General features: G+C 39.0%; 1 protein-coding gene across 3 annotated transcripts in view; it reads left to right on the forward strand.

The window, feature by feature from the left end:
* PINX1 (PIN2 (TERF1) interacting telomerase inhibitor 1) overlaps positions 1-20,126 on the forward strand; it is an 85,139-nt gene that overhangs the window by 30,330 nt on the left and 34,683 nt on the right. The window lies entirely within an intron of this gene.

Consider the following 20,126-nt stretch of genomic DNA (forward strand, 5'->3'; position numbering starts at 1 on the left):
AAAATTCCATCTTTCAGCACTTTTTCTGCCCCTGCACCTTCAGTGGTAAAGACTGAGGATGCAGGCCTGGGCACCATTGGCACCGAGGGGTGGTGTCTGTAGGTCTCTGCTGAGTCATGTCAAAAGCAGGTGGGTCATTAGGGAGGAGGTGTTCTGACATCAGGCCACATTGGATGCTGCATTCATGGAGAGGCTGTTGGAAGAGCTGAGGATCATCAGACAACGCTACTTCTGGTTACACCTCTCCCCTTCAGTGGTTACTGTGTGACCTGGATTGGATCAGGCCCTCTGCCTTGTTCACTCAAGACTTTGCATCTGTGTTATCTGAGTGTTTCTCTTGAGTCACTCTCCTTTGATCATCCTCAGTAATTTCAGTATCCTCAAGGATGTTCTATCACCTCCACTCTGCCCTAGCTACCCTCTCCATTGGCCACACCTTGCACCTTTGCATCAGCCCCATGGTCCGTACTGGATTTCTGATGATAACTTTACTGTTCCAGCTCTCTCACTCTTGCATTCCCACTGTGCTGGCATTTCCAAATCCTTGCATTCTTGGGTTACTTGACCCTCTTTTTTCTCCCTTCTGCCAGCCCCTACTGCCTGCGACACTGGTCTTTTCTAGTACTCTCTTTGAAATTTTACAGTTGAACAGATGAGGGAAGGAAGTATTATTTATGGGCTTTTGGTAGAACTTTAAAAGAACTTAAGTGGGGCACCTGGGTGGCTCAGTGGGTTAAGCCTCTGCCTTCGGCTCAGGTCATGATCTCAGTGTCCTGGGATCGAGCCCCGCATCGGGCTCTCTGCTCGGCAGGGAGCCTGCTTCCCCCTCTCTCTCTGCCTGCCTCTCTGCCTACTTGTGCTCTCTCTGTGTGTCAAATAAATTTAAAAAAAAAAAAAAAAAAAGAACTTGAGTGGTAAGCACAGGAAAGCTTTTTGTTTCAGGAGATTAGAGGTTTCTAATCTTCTGACAGATGTCTGTCAGTAAGTCCTGATGTTAGGTGCCATGAAACTTTTCAACACTATCCAGCACTTCTTGGCTTTTTGGTGGTGTAGTCATTCATGACCATGTGGCTGTGAGCCTGTACTTGAGGAGCTTTGGAAATAATTCCCTGGTACTAGCCCAGGGAAAGTCTATTTCAGTGTAGTTGGTGTGGAGAAGACCAGCCTTGATATAATACTGTGTTTTGTTGTTTAAGATTTATATCCAGGCACTTCTTAATCTCTCACTCTAGCTTAAGGTTTTCCTCTTGTAGATGCATTTGAAATCCTGATTGTTTGGTGAGGCAGTGTTAGATCAGGGTGCAGTGTGTGGTCTGTAGCAGTGGTTCTCAGCAGCACTTCCACTCAGTCACTTAAGGAGCTTTAAGAAAAATGCGAATGCCAGGGTGCCAGCCCAGCTCCGTTAAATCCAAATTTGGAGTCAGGGTCCAGCAATAGGTATTAAAAAGAGAAGAATAAAAGTACTTTTAATTTAAAATAAAGCTTACCTAGATGACTTGGGTGACTATTAGGAGTGAGGATTGAGAGCTACTAGTGGAACCCCTGTTATGTAACATTTGGGAGAGCTTCTGGCTTTAGGGTTACGAATACTGCCTAGGACAGAGCTTTGAAATCTTAATACGTACTCAGATCATCTGGAAATTGTGTTAAACTGCAGATTCCAGTTCTGGAGGTTGGGGTAGGGCTTAAGAGCCTGTGTTTCTGAGAAGCTCTCAGGTGTTGCTAATGCTGCTGGTCACATTGCTGCATGCCCTGCATAAGTCGACAGGGCCTCTGTGGTATTTTACATCTAATACATAGCTACACGTTTATATAAGATGGGAGGGTATTAAAACCTAATCACATTTTTAAAACACCAAGGGAAAAAATATTACTGTAAAGCAGAGTCACTTTTTTTTTAGTTTTTATTTTAATTCCAGTTAGTATACAGTGTCCTAGCAGTTTCAGGTGTACAATATAGTGATTTAACACTTCCATACAATACCTGGTGCTTATCACAAAGGCAGTCCTTGATCCCCATCACCTATTTCACCCATCTACCCCCACATCCCTGTCCTGGTGCTCATCAGTTTGTTCTCTGTAGTTGAGAGGCTGTTTCTTAGATTATTTCTCTCTGTAAAGCAGAGTCACTTTTAAATTTGTTTTTAGATGTGTGTCGATTTTCACATAGAGAGTTAGCTCTTATTGAGGCACACCTGTACCTTCCCTGAATAAATTGTTGCTATGAAACCTTATCGTGTTAATTACAACAGTCCTTATAGCCAAGGGCAGGAGGCCTTTGATCAGATTTGTTTGAAAATACAACCTCTTTTGGCTCCTGGTTGCAGTTGGAAGGAGTATCACTTTGTTTTTACTCCTTTGACCCCCATAGCAACATTGGCCTGAATTTGTATTTGGCATTGCCAAGGTAAAGGTGCTGCTGGAGGTCAGATACCTGAAAAATCTTAGACATCATGGCAGTATTGAATGTTAGCATAGTAATTCTCTGTGGGTGCTCTGGATAAGGTGCTGATATTGATCTTATCTTTGCATCGAGATTTAAAGAACCTTGAACATTGACCACATCTAGTTTGGCTGATATCCTACCTCTCAAGTTAAAGCTGAACTTAACTAATTTCTACAACCCCTGACTGTTGTAATGACAGAAAAGAAACTACAACCTTATAAAGCATCTGTGTGCCAGACACAGTGCTGGCCACTTCAGATAGTATTTCGTTTGTCCCCAACAGTCCTGTGAAGGAGGCATTATCACCTTTTTAGCAGTGAGGGAACCAGTGCTCAGAAGGATTTGTTACAGAGGTCCAAGGTGGCACAAATGGGATTTAAATCCAGGTCCCTCTGACTCCAGAGTCATTGTCCTTTCCCCTGTACCATAGGTCAACTTTCTTGCAAATAAATAAATAAATATCTACATTTAAATGATCTTAGTTATGCCTTAGAAGTTTTCTTTGAGATTTTGTCAAAGGCATAAGTAGTTAATATTTTATCATCACTTTGTGGGAAACTGGTTGACTTTTATATTTCATTTTGCTGAAAATAGTGGTTCAGCTTTCAAAATCACTACCTTGCCTTCAGGCAGAACTGAACTCTGATAGGTTCAGGAAGCAGATTACAAATGCCTGGGCCAGCTTTGAGAACAATTTTATTTTGCTGTTAGAACTGAATTAAGAAAGACTTAGCTTGAGTTTCTGAAGCATAGATGATGTGTTAACATGTGCATTTTCTAGTCTCATATGATTTGAAAAATCTGAATACGTTTATACCCAATAGCTGCAGCCCTTGATTAATAACAGATTTTTTTGACCTTTTTTTGCTTTAAATCTTTTTATTTTGATGTAATTACAGATGTATAGGAAGTTGCAAAAATAGTTCAGAGGGGTTGCTTGTACCCTTCACCCAGTTATCCCAGTAGTTACAACTGACATAACTATCACACAAGATGAAAGCCAAGAAATTGACACTGGTAGCAATCCATGTGTGTAGTTCTGTGCCACTTTATGACGTTTGTGGATTCTATAACCACTGTCTTAGTTAATTACAGAACTGTACCTTCAACACAAGCATTTCCCTCATACTACCTCAGTTATAGTCACCCCTTCCCCCACACTGTCCCTGACCTCAGCAGATGCTGCTATCAACAGAATTGTCTAATTCAAAATTGAATATTATATGTATGAACCACTTGATCTCGCATAGTTAAATGCTGAGTCAGCTCACATCAGTAATGATCCATACCAAGGTTTTAAGGCCTGATCATAGTTTCCATGATCACCTTGGGCACTTAATGCCTGCTAGATTTTATGTCTTCTGCTGGGTTTTATGTCTTTTATCTTACAGATCTTTAGAAAATGCCTTGTAAAAATCAGATTGTTTGATGTTTTTCAAGTCCAGATACAACGATTAAGTCATTTACTTTAGAAATTTCAGAAGTATATGAAACTGTAAAGTGATGTGTATGTATAAAGTGATGTAATTATCATGTGTCAGTATAGGAGAGCTCCTTGGGCAGTATGTCAGAGTACATTCATTATAGTGAGTTAGTAAACTCCTCTAAATTGCATGCAGAATTTGTGGGTATATGTACATGTAGATATGGATCTATAAGTCCAACACTTGTATCAGATTTTCCAGAGAGTTCTTCTGAAAATAATCATTAAAATCTAGGACTGTGCTAAGTAAATAAAAGAAAAAATATATAAATATAAACATGAATATAAAAAAATAAGGGTCACCTGGATGGCCTAGTCATTAAGCTTCTGCCTTCTGCTCAGGTTATGATCCCAGAGTCCTGGGATGGAGCCCCATGTTAGGCTCCCAGCTCAGCGGAGGAGCCTGTTTCTCCCTCTCCCATTTCCCCTACTTATGTTCCCTCTCTAGCTGTCTCTCTGTGAAATAAATAAATAAAATCTTAAAAAATATTAATAAAAATAAAAATAAATCTCTTCCTTAAAAAATCACTTAAAATGGAAATTTTCTTTGTGAGGGTAGTAGGAGGGAACTTTGTATTTTGTAGAGGAGCAGAGCCTTCCTGTCTCTAGGAACTATTCTCTGACTTTCTTGGTGCTCAGTATTTTCTCCAGCTACAGAGACTATCTGGAGGCACTGGTGCTATCTGAATCTGGCTATCTGAATCTGGCTATTCAGAACTACTTGCTTAAATAGTGAAAGATAATCACAAACTACCAATTACTCAGAAAACTTTTAACACACTGCTCTGTGTGGGAATGGTTGGTTGTACATTTTTAATTTCCAAGTCCTTCATTTCCTTTCCCCACCATCTTTGTACTAAGAAGACAATAACTCTGGATTGGAGTTCACCTAAATTGGAGATGTATGCACTTTCTGTGGAGACAAAGAAATGATCGAACATATTGAACTGAAATTACTAGGGCCCCCGAGACCTGCAGCAGGTACTTGTGCTGGCCAGTGCCTGTCAGGAGTTATAGATACGCGAGTGTATGTATGTGTATCTTTTCTCACTTGGTGTGCAAGTTGGAATTGGAGACACTGAAAAACAAATTCCATTAGTTCCTATCTTGCTGAATTTCCTGATACTCCTTTTTTTTTTTTCTTCTTTCATTTTTTTCCCTCCCCCCACTTTTGCAGTTTCCTTCCTCTATCCAGCTTGTTTCCTGATTCAGCCTTATCACTAGAGAAAATACTCCTAAACCATATCAAGGACTGAGACTGTGTTACCAGCATTCCTACTTTGTTTCTCTCAAGAGCAGGTTTCTGACATAGGCTCTTGGCAAAATAATTGTCAATTTCTTCACCTCTGTAACATGATTGAATTAGAAACTTTGTATTTCTTATATGCTCTTAAATACCCCAGTTAATGATTACTTTGCTTGAATAACCTGAGGGCTTTTGCTTTTTGAACCAAAACATGATTTATGTTCCTTTCTTGTCAGTTACCATGAATCTCCTTTCTTTTCCGTTTCTGACTGATTGTCAAATCTGAACCTACACTTCCAAGCAGATCCTTCTCTTTTGGCTAGTTGAGTTCATGGGATATTTTGACCATTGTTTTAGCTCTATAAACTGCCCTTATTTTTTTTTTTTACAGTTATAACTTTATTAATGGTATCAAAAATATACACTCTATAGAACTAAATGTATTTTCTGAAATACCAAATAGAATATCATTACATAAAATATGGTTTTATTAGTACAGTGAAGTGCATAAAATATGGTTTTATTAGTATCATTACATAAAATATGGTTTTATTAGTACAGTGAAGTATATAACTTTTAAAATCTAAACTGCCCTTATTACCTCATAAGGGAAGATCACTGGGAAAAGAAGAGTCCTTTTTTAAAATTTTTGCTCGAAATGCCCTTGAATCAAAGCTACTTCTCCTTCGTTCCAAATGTTCATGTTAATAACCTATATTCATGAATTAGGTTGAGTTTTGTAAATGGTTTACCAGATGTGAACTCTTAAATTTAAACCTCTGCCCCTTCCTACAGCCTCTGTCACTCTGTCTCCCCCTTCTTACCTCAGATCTGGACATCAGGATTCAAAAAACTATGCAGCTTTCCCAGCCTAGTATTTGCTAAAGCAGTCTTCTAATGAAGAACCATTTAGTTAGAGATAAATTTAAACTAAGCCCACAAACAAGCCAAATAATATATTGAATTAGGACTAAAGTTTGGGGGGTTTTTGCCAGCTCTGATGACTTCCATAATTCTCATCATCATTTTGACCACTGATAACAGGATCAAGATTCAAAATAATCTCCCTAAGCTGGAAAACACTTTATTTAACCAAAACTAAATAGATGAAATTTTATGAAGATGGTAAAGTCTCATTTAATCCTGGAAAGATCTCATTTGATAGCAGTTAGATGAGAATTAATTTAGAGGCAAGGATTTGTAACCTGCCCTCAGCTTTATATAAGCCAGAGTATCTAAGTATGGCAGCTATCCTACATACAGGCCTGGGATGTATCAGAACGCTTGTGCCTGCATGCTGCAGGTGTTTTGCTCATTTTCTGCAGCGGTGACTGTATTTGAACTATTCTTTGAGGCCTGGGTACCATATTTTAAGAGTGTGTTCAGAGATGGGCACTGGGAATGAAAGTATCTGGAGGTGCAGGCTATATATAAGAACTAGCAAATTGGCAATTCACTGGGTGTTGTACACAAACAATGAATTTGGGAACACTGCATCAAAACCTAATGATGTATTATATGGTGACTAAAATAATACAATCAGAAGAAGAAGGAAAAAAAAAAAAAACCCTGCCTTGCCTAAAGAGAAATCCTGACTTTGAATGTCCAGATGGTTTTACCAGTATTCTTTAAAAAAAAAAAGAACAGATTTGTTTGTTATGGTTTGTAAGAAATAACTAGTACTAATGGATGAAATATGTGGAAAGGTTCCCAAGCCTGTGAAGAGAAAGAGGTCCAGGCCAACCCATTGCTATGCCAGCTCTAATCACTTTTTGATCACAGCCACATTAGGGAAACCTGGGGCCAGAGCCCCACGCTGCCATGCTCTTTCTTAAATTGCTGACCCACAGAAGTAGTGTGTGATAATGGAAGGATTGTTGTTCTGGGCTGCTAAGTTTTGCAGTGGTTTGTTACCTAGATAGCTGAAATGGCCCTCTAAGGAGCTGTCATTCTGTGGCTCTGTGATTGTGCATTGGTGAACTTGGTAGATGTCTTAACCAGTGGAATGAGAAAATCATGTCATCTAATGAATTGTTCTATTTCTCTCGCTTCTTCTAATGAGAAGCTCATTCACTGGAGTATGGCACTGAGAGCAGGCACTGTAAGAATTTGATAAGCCTGTTTTTGAGCCCATGGGTTGTGTGAAGACTGATTTGGGGCAAGTTACTTAACCTCTCAGAGCCTTAGCTTCTTCAGTCATAAAATGGGGCTAATAAATTATCTAACGAGAATTAAGCCAAGCCTTAGCAAGTCTCTAGCATGCAGTAAGTGCCCAACATACCTTAGTTGCTGCTGCTAAGATTGCTGTCATCATTATAATTGTTAACACACTCAAATTTAAGCTGGTGAATAATAAACTTAACATAGTAATGAGAAAATTTTAATCCATGTATGCATAGTCACATGCTGAGCAGTATTTGTTAATATAAATGTACTGTGTAAACTTACTCATTGCCAATAATTCCTTTCCTTTTTTTTTTTTTCTTTTTTTAAGAGTGTGTCCTGGGTGGGAGTGGGGCAGAGAGAGACTCCTAAGCAGGCTTCACGCCCAGTATAGAGCCCAGTGCAGGTCTCAGTCTTAGCGACCCTGAGATTATGACCTGTGTCAGACACTTAACTGACTGAGTCACCTAGGTGCCCTAAATCCTCCCTTTTATAGTCTTCCAGCAAGGAGGCTTTTTGTTGCCATTTTCCCACTACAGCAATTATAGTGGATTTCTTAGCATATCAATTTTTAAGAATTAGTATTTATTATGAGTAATAACTAAAGCAGTTATCTTCCTTCTAATGTGATGTCCTACACAATTTGAGGCAGATGTATTGGCATTTATTCAGTGTGTAAAGAATTCATTGCTTTAAAATAAATGAATGAAAACTGAGATAAAACCTCTTTATCATCATCAACATGTATTGAGTATTCATGAAGATGATGGTACTGAATTTAATAAGTTTCATAATGTATTTGATGCTATCCCTCTTCCCCAAAGATTTACAGTGTTTTAGTACTGTTAGAGTCTGTTTATGGAAAGGTAATAGGATCTCAAGGACAAATAGACTCTTCAGATCATCTAGTTTATGCCATTGCATCAAGCAGGACTATTTTTGTCATCACAACGGAAATTAGTCTGATTCCATTAACAGTAGCAAGGCATAACAGATTTTTAATGTGAGTTTCAGAGATTTAGATATAAAAAATGTTCCTCAGACAGGGAGTCGACAGTTCAAATACTTAGTTCATAGAAAGTTTAACGCTTGGGGAGATTTACAAGTGGTATTAAATGCCATCTAAGAAACTTGAGGGATAGTCCATTTAGGAAGCACCAGGAGACCATTACCCTCCCCTTTTCTCTCACTGAAGTTCATCTGAGCAACATAAAATCCTTGGAGGTATGAAAGGACAAAATAGTGAATAGTTTACCAAGGATATTGAATTTGAACCAAAGTGATATTTTGTACCTAGTACAATCTTTACTTCTGTTAATACTTTTGAAGCCAGACACAAAAGATATTCTTTTAAAGGTTATGTAAAGTCCTGATTTCTTCTCTTGCATAGTAAACATAGTTTGTTGGCATTTATTTAATAATGGAAAAGCTGGAGAAACTTAAAAGGTTATAAAAATTTATGTGGTGTGTCCTGATGATTGCTCTGATTTCTAAAGCTGCAAAGACAGTAGGACTTGGCCCCCTTCATGGAATTCATGGTCCTCTGCTAGAGGACACAGTTATAGAAATATCTTGAATGTAATGTAACAGATTCTTTAGGAGAGTGTAAGAGTCTTTTCTACAGTGTATTTCTCTATAGCAGCTTGAGTGATCTTTGGAAAATGTAATTGAGATCATGTCACTACTGTCTTCAAAACCTTGCAAAGTTTAAAAAGTAAATTTTTACAATGGCCTAGAATTCTGTGTGTCATACACACCCACCCCTACCCTATCTCTTTCTCTTTCTCACTCTTTCTCATATATACATAGACACATACTCACTACTGCCCTACCTCATCTTCTGGGTATTTGGTAACTGCTCTGCCCTCATCACACTGGCTTCCTTGCTGTTCCTCTAGTATTTCAGGACTGCTCCCACCCCAAGTTTAAGTACTTGGTGGCTCTTCTGTGTGGAATGGCCTACCCCTACCTCTTTCACACTTTTGTACAAATGTTACCCTATGTATATCGAAGACACAAACAATAACAACAAAAACCTTGAAACTCTTATACCCTTTCCTTTGCTTTATTCTTCTCCATAGCAGTTACTGCCACCGGATACATTGAATTGTTTGTTTACCGTCTTTCCTCAGTGGTTTGGAAGCCCCATGAGGGCAGGAATTTTTGTACTGTATATAGCATCTAGAGCCATGCCTTGCATGAAGTAGGCTCTCAGTAAAGTTTTTACTGAATTGAACTCAGTTATACTGAAGTATGTTTTAAACATTGTGGAAACAGACTAGAGAACCATTAATTTTTACCATGGTGCCAGAAAAATCTACGGAGAACTGATGATTGATCTTGGTACAAAGGGCAAGAGTCTCTGAATGGACAACGTATTGTAAAGAAGATGTAACTTGTTACATAACTTGGTACATCTTCTCTTTTATGCCTTTTTTTTCTATTTGCCAGCTTATCCTGGGTCTCAAATGTCCATGGAGTCCAGGTATCTGACTGTAAACGTGTATGTAAGTAGTCTAATTTTAAGATGACAGGGAATCAGGAAAATTGATATCCTGCCCGAAAGTTCCCAAGATTTATAAAATAATGATGATGTTGAAATCAGTGGTGGTGGTAGATCTTGTTCCAGACAAGTAAAACATGTTTGTGATCTCATTTGACACAACTGCTAATTTGTAATCTTTGGCCTAGTTGGAGGTGAGAAAGCCAGTTAGTTTTATGTACATAAGTGTGGAATTGGGTAGCAAGGAGTAGCTGCTTAGAATAATGTTGCTAAACGGGCTAGGCAGTAAGTATACATATTTGAGAAGTGCTTCCTGTTTCCTGGGTATGTGAATATTCACATCTCTCTTCTTTAGGAACTTGTATTCCTCTGATATTTGAACTTCTACAAAGATCTTTGTGCTTTGATGCCTGTCACAGGCATAGGGATGGATGAGAAGCTTGGAGAAGTTGCACCACAATGGGCAACTGCCTGGCTGGAGTGTGATCCGTAGTGTGAAGAGTACCCAAGATCAGGTTACTCTTGGCCTCTTCTAATTCAGCGGTGAAATCATTCCAAGTGAGTAAGAAGCATTGCCGAACTAGATTTTCTATTGAGCACAGCTTTTGAAAAAAGGAAGAAGAGCTAGATATTGACTTTTTAGTGCCTATTCTATCAGTGGTCTGTTAATCAACAGAGGATAAATTATTGCTCCTCAGACACAGGAAAGGATCCCCTTGGCTTGAAGGCGTTTCTACCTTTCTTTTCTTTGTTTTTTTCTTTTATTGGTAGAGGATCTTTCCACCAGCCATTTGCTCCTTGGGGGTTTTGTTAAGGACTGAAGGAAAACTGAAGGGAGCTCTTTTGATTTATCTTCTATCCCTTTCTTTTGGTCACTCCACAGGGCTAAAATAGCCGAGTTGGCTTTAATATGTCGCCATTAGAGACCAAACATTAGCTGGAATAAACCATCATGCCTCACAATGAAAAATGTCCCCTGATTGGCTAATTAATCAGTCAAAGGGGAATGACATGGCTCTCGGCTTGAGGGACTCTGGTAGAGAGAAACAGGCTGTTGATAAATGGTTTTCCAACAAATTCATATATCAAGGAAACTTAGTCATTTTTTAACTATACTTTGTGTGACTGCAATTTTTTCCAACTTTTTCTTTTCTGCTGCTCTTGCTGTTTGGGCTACGTTTTTTTTATTGTTGATAGAAAAATATAGGATTTTAGATATGAGAAAAGAAATGCTTTCCACTTACTCATGTCTGTTAGTCTGATTGGTTATGACTGTCTGCGCTTATTGATAGGCGAAAATCTGCTTTTTCCAAAATAATTTATGGAGTTATATTTTCTTGGCTTCTTCAGAAGTTAATAAGATCTCCAGATTCTGGCCCACACTGCCTAAATTTGAATCCTGGCTCCATCAGGTTGCTAGCATTGAGCTCCTGGGCCAATGACCCAACCCCTATCTGCATTAATTTCCTCATCTTTAAAATGGGATAATAATAGTATTACCTAAAAGAATTGTTAGATTGGAGATTAAACGAGGTCACCTGTAAAGTATTTGAAATAGTCGCTGGCATGTAGTGATAGTGAGTACTCACTGAATGTTTGTTGTTATTTTTTAATCAAAGTAATAGATGCATACTGATTTTAAAAATTAAGTTGCCCTCATCACCTTCTAATGAAAAGCAACATTCTTCCATCACATCCCACACTATTTCACCTCCCAAGTGCTCCAGTTCTTTTAAAATTATCTGCTACTTATTTTCATATTTTAAAATATCTTACATTGACACTCTTGATGTGTTTTTTTGTTTTTTTGTTTTTTTTTTATATCGTCTGAACTTCTGTTTTGGTAGGTTAGGCCTTTTTACCACTCAAAGTACTGACATAATTATTAATTTGGTATTTGGTATCTGCATTTTCATGACTATGTAAATATTGTTCCTTGCTAAGCCAAATAGTATACTCTAATTTCTTTTATAAGTGTACATTGCCTTTTATAATTTTGCATTGTTTTCTGGTGGGGAACAAAGGGCGTGTCCGTGTAATTTTTTCTGTACCCTGTAGTAACCTTTTAATATCCAGCTTTCTGCCATGTTGAGCACACCAGCTAATCAGTGCAGTTTTCTCCCCAGGGATTGCCCTCTTAGGACCCCCTTCTTCCTCATCACTCTGACTGGCTGTTTGGTTTGCTCTGTCGCTGGCATCCCAGACTTTCCCGTACACTCTGCTCCCATTACCTCTTCTGTCCCCCTTCATCTTTTGCCAGCTTTCTGAGAAGAGGTACAGTTCTCAAAATCTCTATCCTAATACCATGGCAGATTGGGTGGGTTATAGCATTCTCAGCTGAAAACCATTTTCTTTGCAGGATTTTGAAGGTATGACTAGTCCCTTCTGATTTCCATTCCTGCTGTTTTTATTTCAGTCCTTTATATAGATCTGTTTTCTTTGTCTTGTCTTCAGGAGTTTTTAGGATCTTTTTATCTTTGGATTTCTAAATTCTCATGGAAGTGTGATTGGTTGGGTATTTTTATTCACTAGGTACTTGACACATCTTCCAGTGCGAAGATCCATTTCCTTCTACCAGTTCTGGAAATTTAACCTTTTTATTCATTTGGTAGTTTTTCCCTCTGTTTTCTTTAGAGGTCACTAGTTTCACAGTGAGCATCTTGAATTATTCCTGGGATTTTTTTCATCTTTTGTCTTCTATTTTTCTATATCTTTATATCTTTAACTTCCGGAGATATTTTCTTGATATTTTTTCTTCCAATCTTTCTACTGAAAATTTTTGTATTTTTTTTCTTATTAAAATTTTAAGTTTTGCCCTCATATTTTTAATTTCCAAGAGCTATTTCTCATGATCCAATTGTTCCTTTTTGTTTATTTTTCAGTATCCCCCTATTCTTGTTTCATGGATAGATTTATCTCTGAGCACAGTATTTTATGAGAGCTCCTGGTGGTTTTTCTCTTCTTCTGAGCTCATTTTTCCTTTTGGTTTTGGTTTCTTTCATGTTGGAGATTTTCCCCATAGTCTGAGGTCCCTTTGCTGTCTGACTTTACTTGAGTCAGCTGGTAGACCACCAATTGGAAGCTCTTGCAAGGCACCACTGCTTTCCTTCAGTGAGGCTCAGTTTCTCTAGAAAGGCACTGTTGCTTGGGGAACAGGGCCTGGGTTCTGGTGATGGATGAGGTGAGGAGGCCATCACATACATACTCTGGCTGTCTTGCCCTCCAGCTGCAACTTGGTCCTACCTGGCAGAACTTCTCAAGGTTGGTCTTTCCAGAGACTAAACCCTTTGTTTTCTTAGACATTTTTATTTTAGAGAGAAAAATAGCCCTTGTTTTCCATTCTATAAGTGGATAGGGCCTAACACAGGGATATTGGCCAAATCATTACTAAAGAAGAGGTCAGAAACATTAAGATGAAACCCTTTCACCTCAGAAGAAAAATTGTTTGGAAATTTAACAACCCTTTCTTTCACCCATTAATTTCAAATGTAAACTATTTTATCTCAAAAGACTTGGGCCAGGGGTGGGGTAGGGGTGGGGATTGTTTTCAACTCCTGGCCCTAGCATTATTTGTGTTTTAAAACAACAAACAAACAAAAAAAACTTATTTGCTCCTCAAGATTTACTTCCTTATAAGATACATTTAGATAAGATTGGCCTAGAAATATTCTAAATTTTACATTATCCCTGGTCTCTCATGTAGACTTTCTCCTCCACTTCACTCTTTCTCCTCCCCGTCATGACTATCTCCTATTACAGCCTTCAGAATATATGCCTGAGGAAGACTGAAGAAGCCCCCCTTTTGAAGTGAAGAAAGTGGCATATTTTTCTTCACTCCTCTTTCAGCTCTAGTGTTGGTTCTTACTGGTTAAGCATGGGTAATTTGCTGAGTTTCTCAGTTTACTTTAGACAACTGTATATCATGGAAATATATAATTCCTAACTTATTGTATACGAATGTGTGAGTGGATTGCAGAAAGTACCCTGTGCCTCCAGACATACATGTTGTTAACACCCTGACATGGAAGCCTTTTGGGTGTTATTCCTGTAGCCAGCAAGCTGGATCTATTTTATATTTTCTCCACACATTGTAGGAAGGCGTAGGTTAGACATCTTGCTCCTGACTCCCATTTTCATCTCCCACCAAAAGAATGCAAGGTGTTCTGCCAGGAGAGACAGGTCTCCCCTCCTAACAGGTTTGCCTTTCTTAGGAATTATAATTGTACTATTGAGAAAGATTAATGGAAACTAACTATGATGTCAGAATGGAAAGAGTAATGGACTGAGGGACAGGAGAAGATCTCCATTTAGGTCTTTAGATCTGTTGGTAATTGCTTTTGTGACTTTGAGCCAAGCCTTACCTTTCTCTGGTCCTGAGTTTTAGATTGAAGCACTGGTGGGATCACTTCCTGTGAGAATGATGACGAGTAGATTAAATGTACCCAGTGTTGTCGGGTAAAAAAAAGTAAACACGCTAATACCTTTTCCATCACTGTATGTTGTATTTGCCCAGCACAGTTGGATAATGAACTTGAGTATGATCTTTGATTTCTTTCTCTCCTTTGACCTTCATGTCCAGTCAGATCATCAACAACTCTTGTTGATTTTATTTATATTTTTAATACCTATGGCATCTATCCTGCTTTTCCATTTTTACCAAAATCATGGCCATTATTACTACCAATTGTTATTGCCATTGAATTACTTTCCTAACTGGTCTGCCTGACCCTAGTTTTTCCTATTTTCAGGGTATTCTCTTACCTGTATTCATGAACTCTCTCTTGTGTAACATCACTGCCCTGCTCCGATCATTCCTGTGTCTAACAAATGCACTGTCCCTTAGCCTTGTATACTAGGCCCTCTACCAGCTGGCATGGTCTGTGTCTAGGAGCTAATGCCTGCTGATTCAAAATCAGATCCCCAGGACTGTCTCAGTGAGCTCCAGACATCCTTTGTCTTCTCACATCTTTGTTTCCCCACACCATGGGCTCCGCTTTCACTGCCCTTGGCTTGTCCACTCTGCCTGAGTCTTCCAGTGCAGCTCAGGTCTAGCCTCCCACCACTGAAGTAGGGAGAGAAGGAATGCACAGTTGTTTAGTCAAACAAGCATTGGTATTTTAAGTCCTGGCTCATTCATGTATTCAGATTGTTATTAAATGCCTCTGTGCCGGGCACATTTCTAGACACTGGTAATGTAGCAGTAAGCAAAACAGACAAGAATCGCTGTCCTCCAGGGAGTAACATCTTCATGAAAGGGTTTCCTACGATGGTCTTTCCCTTCACTGAACTCTGCATTTGTCTGAGTTTGCTGTCACTCTGCGCTTAGCTTATAATCTCTTTTATTATCCTTTTAATAGAATATGTCTTGCTATTCTACCTGAGGCAGAGGCCATGACTGTGACTTCATCAGCACTAGCTCAGTGTCTTTAGTAGTTGCTCATTAGGAAACTAGGTAACTGAGTTGGTTGGTATAATTCAGTGATCGGTAGATAGAACTTTTATAATATTCATGGGAATCAAGTGTATTGCTTTAGTTGCAGGTTAACTTTCCTGCTTCTTAATTGATGACTTTATATAAGGACTATTAATTTTCTGGTTACTAATAACAACCTTACTCATTATGTCCTTTATTAAGAGTTACTTAAAATTCACTTCCATGGTAATCTATGGAAATCTGTTTCAACACCAAAAATTATTTTCCAGAGCTAAAAAAGAACTTACTATCACTGATCAATCTTAGTAATGCTAAAAGTAGAACAATCAGAACTTGTGTGCACCTGACATATGCATATGAATCTAGGAAGTATTCTTGGCTTTAAAGTAAAATCTTTTCAGGTCTCTAGAAGTAACTTTCGCTCAAAAAATACAGTGTTTGGTGGTGCAAGCTTAATGACCTTCTGAGGAAACAAATAAAAATCCATAATGTGAAAAATTGTTTAAGACAACTGACCCAATTTCTGCAGTAAGTCAGTGGTATGAAAAAAACAAATGGGATTGTCAGGTGGAAAGAGACTGTAGATAGAAAGACTCTAAGGGATAGAAGTCACTAGACATAATATGTAAGCCTGGTGTGGGACCTGATTTGAACCATAAGACGATTCACATGAGACAGTTGAGGAATCTGATTGTGGATTGTGTATTAGATGATGTCAAAGGATTATTGTCAGTTTTGGTAGATGTGCTAATGACATTGTGATTATGTAAGAAAATTTCCTTATTTTTTAGACATCTAAAAAGAAGGAAGAGTGAAATGACTCATCCAGAATTTGCTTAGAATTACATACACAAAGATTAAAGAAATGATGTAGCAATGTGGCAAAACCTTGTTAATTGTTGATAATAATATTGGTGGTCCACTGATTGTGTATATAATTAAAAGTTTTCACAACCAAAAAAAAAAAAAGTTTTCACAACCTAAAATTTGGTAAAGTATCTCCTGATTATAATATTATTTAACATTTATTTAGCTTTGCTTAAAGAGTGGTGTAATTATTTTGTATAGTAGGTTCAGAATGTCAGGGTCATCCTTCAAGTGCAAAGTTGTTAGTGCCCAGTTTATTTTTGTCCTATGTCCTAGTTTACTTCTTCCTCAAATCCTTTCAATAAGTCTTCTTGTCATCTATATTAATATTAATAGAAATCAGGGATGGAAGCCAGCGGAGAGACAGAATAAAAGTGGATGAAAGGTAATGGTTAGTTTGAGTCTCTCACAGAATATAAGTTCCTTCTTCTTTGAGCACTTCATCTTCCCACACCTACGGGTCTGCCATATTCCTTAGGTATGGTTATGTATGGTTCATCACCCCAATTGCATGGGACAGAGAATGAGGTGTGGAGACAGAGTAATTGATTTCTCCTGGGTCCACTATCATCTGTCTACTCGTGAGTGCTTGGGAAATCTAGATCTGGAAGGAAGATTTAGTAATACAGGGTCACTAATAGGTTTACATCATCATTTGGATTCTGGCAAGAGAGAGTAGTCCCAGAATGGGATCAGGTTCAAAAAGTGGTTGTTTTATGGAATGAAGGAGTGGAATGCAAAGCTATTCCAGATCTGGAATATCCAAATTTAATCAGTTTTCCATGGTTGAAAGTTGTTTTCATAGAGTAGAGTTTATCCTTTTGTGTGGAGTGAGGAGTTGTGTGTGTGTGTGTAATGAGGAGTTCTAAGGGAATTGTCTTTAGTGTGTGAGTAACTCACTTTGTGTAAGTCACAGAGGTTTGTCTCATCAGCCGGTTGTCAACTCCATGAGCTTATTCCTGAAATCATTCTGTTTGTTCTGGAGAATCAGGATGCTCAGAGCATCATTGTTAAGGGATTTATGACTTGTTCCAAGGAAGTTTCTTGATTACTCTAAATCTTGTTTCTTCCCTCCTCTATCTCCTAAGCTGCCTTTTTATTTGTTCATTACTTGGAAGTCTTTGGGCTCTTTTATCTCCCATGTACGTTTTTCAGTTTATTGGCAGGAGACAGTTGTGACTTGTAAGGCATATAGAATATCTTCTCCTTCCCTTTCACATCGGAGGAACAGCACCATAAGCTGGCCGCATTTCAGTGGCTTTGGTACATGATATGATGTTTTCTTTACCACTTTTAGTCTGTGACCATCAGAGTCTCTCATGGGAATATGATGGTATCTATGCTAAGTGATAGATGTGCCTTATCTTTTAGGCAAACTTATTGGTCAAGCCGTTGGGATTCTTGAGATACGGATTCCAAGCACAAAGCATCCAGAACGGGAGGTTACAATGATAACAGACGTTCTATTTCATTAGAACTGGTTTAGCATAGTTCAGTGAGTATTCATTGTTTTAAAACCACAGTCCCAGTAAAAGTCCCAGTTCTGTCACTTCATCCTCAGTGTGACTTTGAACAAGTGGAAGAGTTTAGAACTGAAAGAGACCACCTGGTTCTCCTCCTTTTGACTTTAAGAAAAGGATACTAAGGTCCATGGAGTCTGAGCTTGACCAGCAAAGGGCTGGGCTGAGAGAATTCCAGCCTTAACTTCTGGATAAAGGCATCACACCATTTACCTGGCCACTCACCTGCCCTGGACTTCTGCTTCTTCACCTAGAAATGATGGGTAAAATAACTTGGATGAAAGCACTGTGAGACTCATTAAGTCATAAAGCAAATGTAAAGAGTTCAGTTGTCTTTGAAAGGGTAGGAAGTAAGTCCAAGCAAATACCGGGATCCTGCTCATTTTCCCCTACTCTACTATATAATTCTGTAAGCTACCAATGGAAACCCATTACGTTTCTTTATTTCCTCTCACCATTCTTTGCTCTTGGCAGAATGAGGCATGATTCATCTGTGAATTCTCTTATGTGTTGATATGTTCCAGGATTCCCTTTTTTAGTGGGACTACATACATGACATGTATTTATATGTATCTCGCTGAGCTTGACACAATAAAATGTAGAGCTGAAAAGATGTACGCCAGGGATCCAACAAGGAGCTGGCTGGCTGTCTTTACAAACTTAGGGTTTGCCTGTGCAGAAAGGAGAGTTGGGCTAGAGTCGCTGTCCACTTTCTCAGATACATGGGTCCTGTATGCCAGCACTTTGGCCAGGTGCTGTGGTTGGAGGTGATGGGAAAGCACAGAGAAAAGAGTAGTGTCCTTTTCTTTTAAGACTGGTGTCACACTAGGAATTTGTACTTTATTCCCAACCAGATTATGTAGATAAACTCCACTTTGTTTTTTTAGTTAACCATGGCCAAGAAGAATCCAGTTTACTCAGAACAGCACTTCTCAATAAAAGAATCACTAAGTAATTATTATGAACATTGGCTAAAACCCTGCAGTAATATCTGATTGCGTCAGTACAGTTGAGCAACAAGTCACTTTTAAATTGGACAGGTGCGTTTATACATATGGAGTGTTAAAGCTTTTGTTAAACCCTAAGAAAGATCCATACAGTGTTCTGTATATCACACTCTTATTAGGTAATGTTCCTGCATCTAGGGTCTCACTTTGTGTAAGTGACAATGTCAATAGAAAAATGTAATTTAAATCCAAACCAAAAAGGACAAAAATCTTAAAGAACAGAAGTAACAAATGCAAAAACAGTGTAGGGTGGTGGGAAGAGTACAGGCTCTATGCATACTTGGGTCTCAGTCTTGCCTAGGCTCTTGTGACTCATGTGGCCTTAGGCAGGAATTTAATCTCTCTGAACCTCAGGAGGCAGCTAGTGACAATTAGCCCAGCAAGGAGTAACCTTGACCCTAATTCAGAGTAAGTTCCCTGTTCGGCTTCATCCAAAGTCATTCTAACTTGGATAAAAACCTACTTTGCCCAGGAAAGTTTCTAAGATCCATGTTCAAATCCATAGTCCTTAAATGTTGTTCTCTTATCTCCTGCCAGCTGACTCTTCTCACAGCCCATGGCTGCTTGCTCAAATGCCATGCATCCTCACTCAGGTGCTTGCAGACCGTCATGTTTTGTGTCCACTGCACCCTAGCGAGCAGGATTAGCTCTTGGGGTTGCTACCCACCCAGCTTTGGCCTGAGCGGCTGGGTCGTTCCCTGCATGCTTGCTCCAGGTTAGGCTCGTCACCTGTGCATTTCAGACCTTATCAAACATGGGCTTTCATGAGCCAGACAGATTTGGTTGGGAAAAGAACTGAAATCTTTTTTGGCAGCTATTGAAGGCAGAATAAGGTGAATGAGCCAGAGCCAGGCTGGAGAAAAATGAAACAGGAGCAGACATGTCTGTTCATCATCTCCCCAGTAACTGCCAGGCCTTTGGAGCCTAAAGGGGACTGGTTGTCTTGTAATGTAAAAGCAGTAACATCAAAACACTTCAAGGAATGAACATAACATTTTTTTTTTTAAGATTGTATTTATTCACTTTAGAGAGAGAGAGAGCATACTAGCGAAGGGGCAAAGGGAGAGGCAGAAGCAGATTCCCCACTGAACAGGGAGCCCGACATGGGACTTGATCCCGGGTTGACCACTGGTAACTAAAGATTTGGGTGGTGATTGATTGCTGTTCTGATATGAAATACAGTAGTCCTCCCCTTTGGCTTCGCTTTCCATGGCTTCAGTTATCCGGGCTCAACTGTGGTTCCAGAGGAGATGATCCTCCTTCTGATGGATCTTCAAAGGGTCACCAGGAGCCTACTGCTATGTCGCAGTGCTTTTGTCACACCTCCTCCCTTCATCTTATCACATAGGCATTTTAGCATCTCACATTCTCACAAGAAGAAGGCTGAGTACAGCACAGTAAGATATTTTGGAGAGCAAAGGAGAGAGGGACCACATTTACATAACTTTTATTGTGGT

Source organism: Mustela erminea, chromosome 2 (assembly GCF_009829155.1).
Source record: "Mustela erminea isolate mMusErm1 chromosome 2, mMusErm1.Pri, whole genome shotgun sequence".
NCBI classification, from domain to species: domain Eukaryota; kingdom Metazoa; phylum Chordata; class Mammalia; order Carnivora; family Mustelidae; genus Mustela; species Mustela erminea.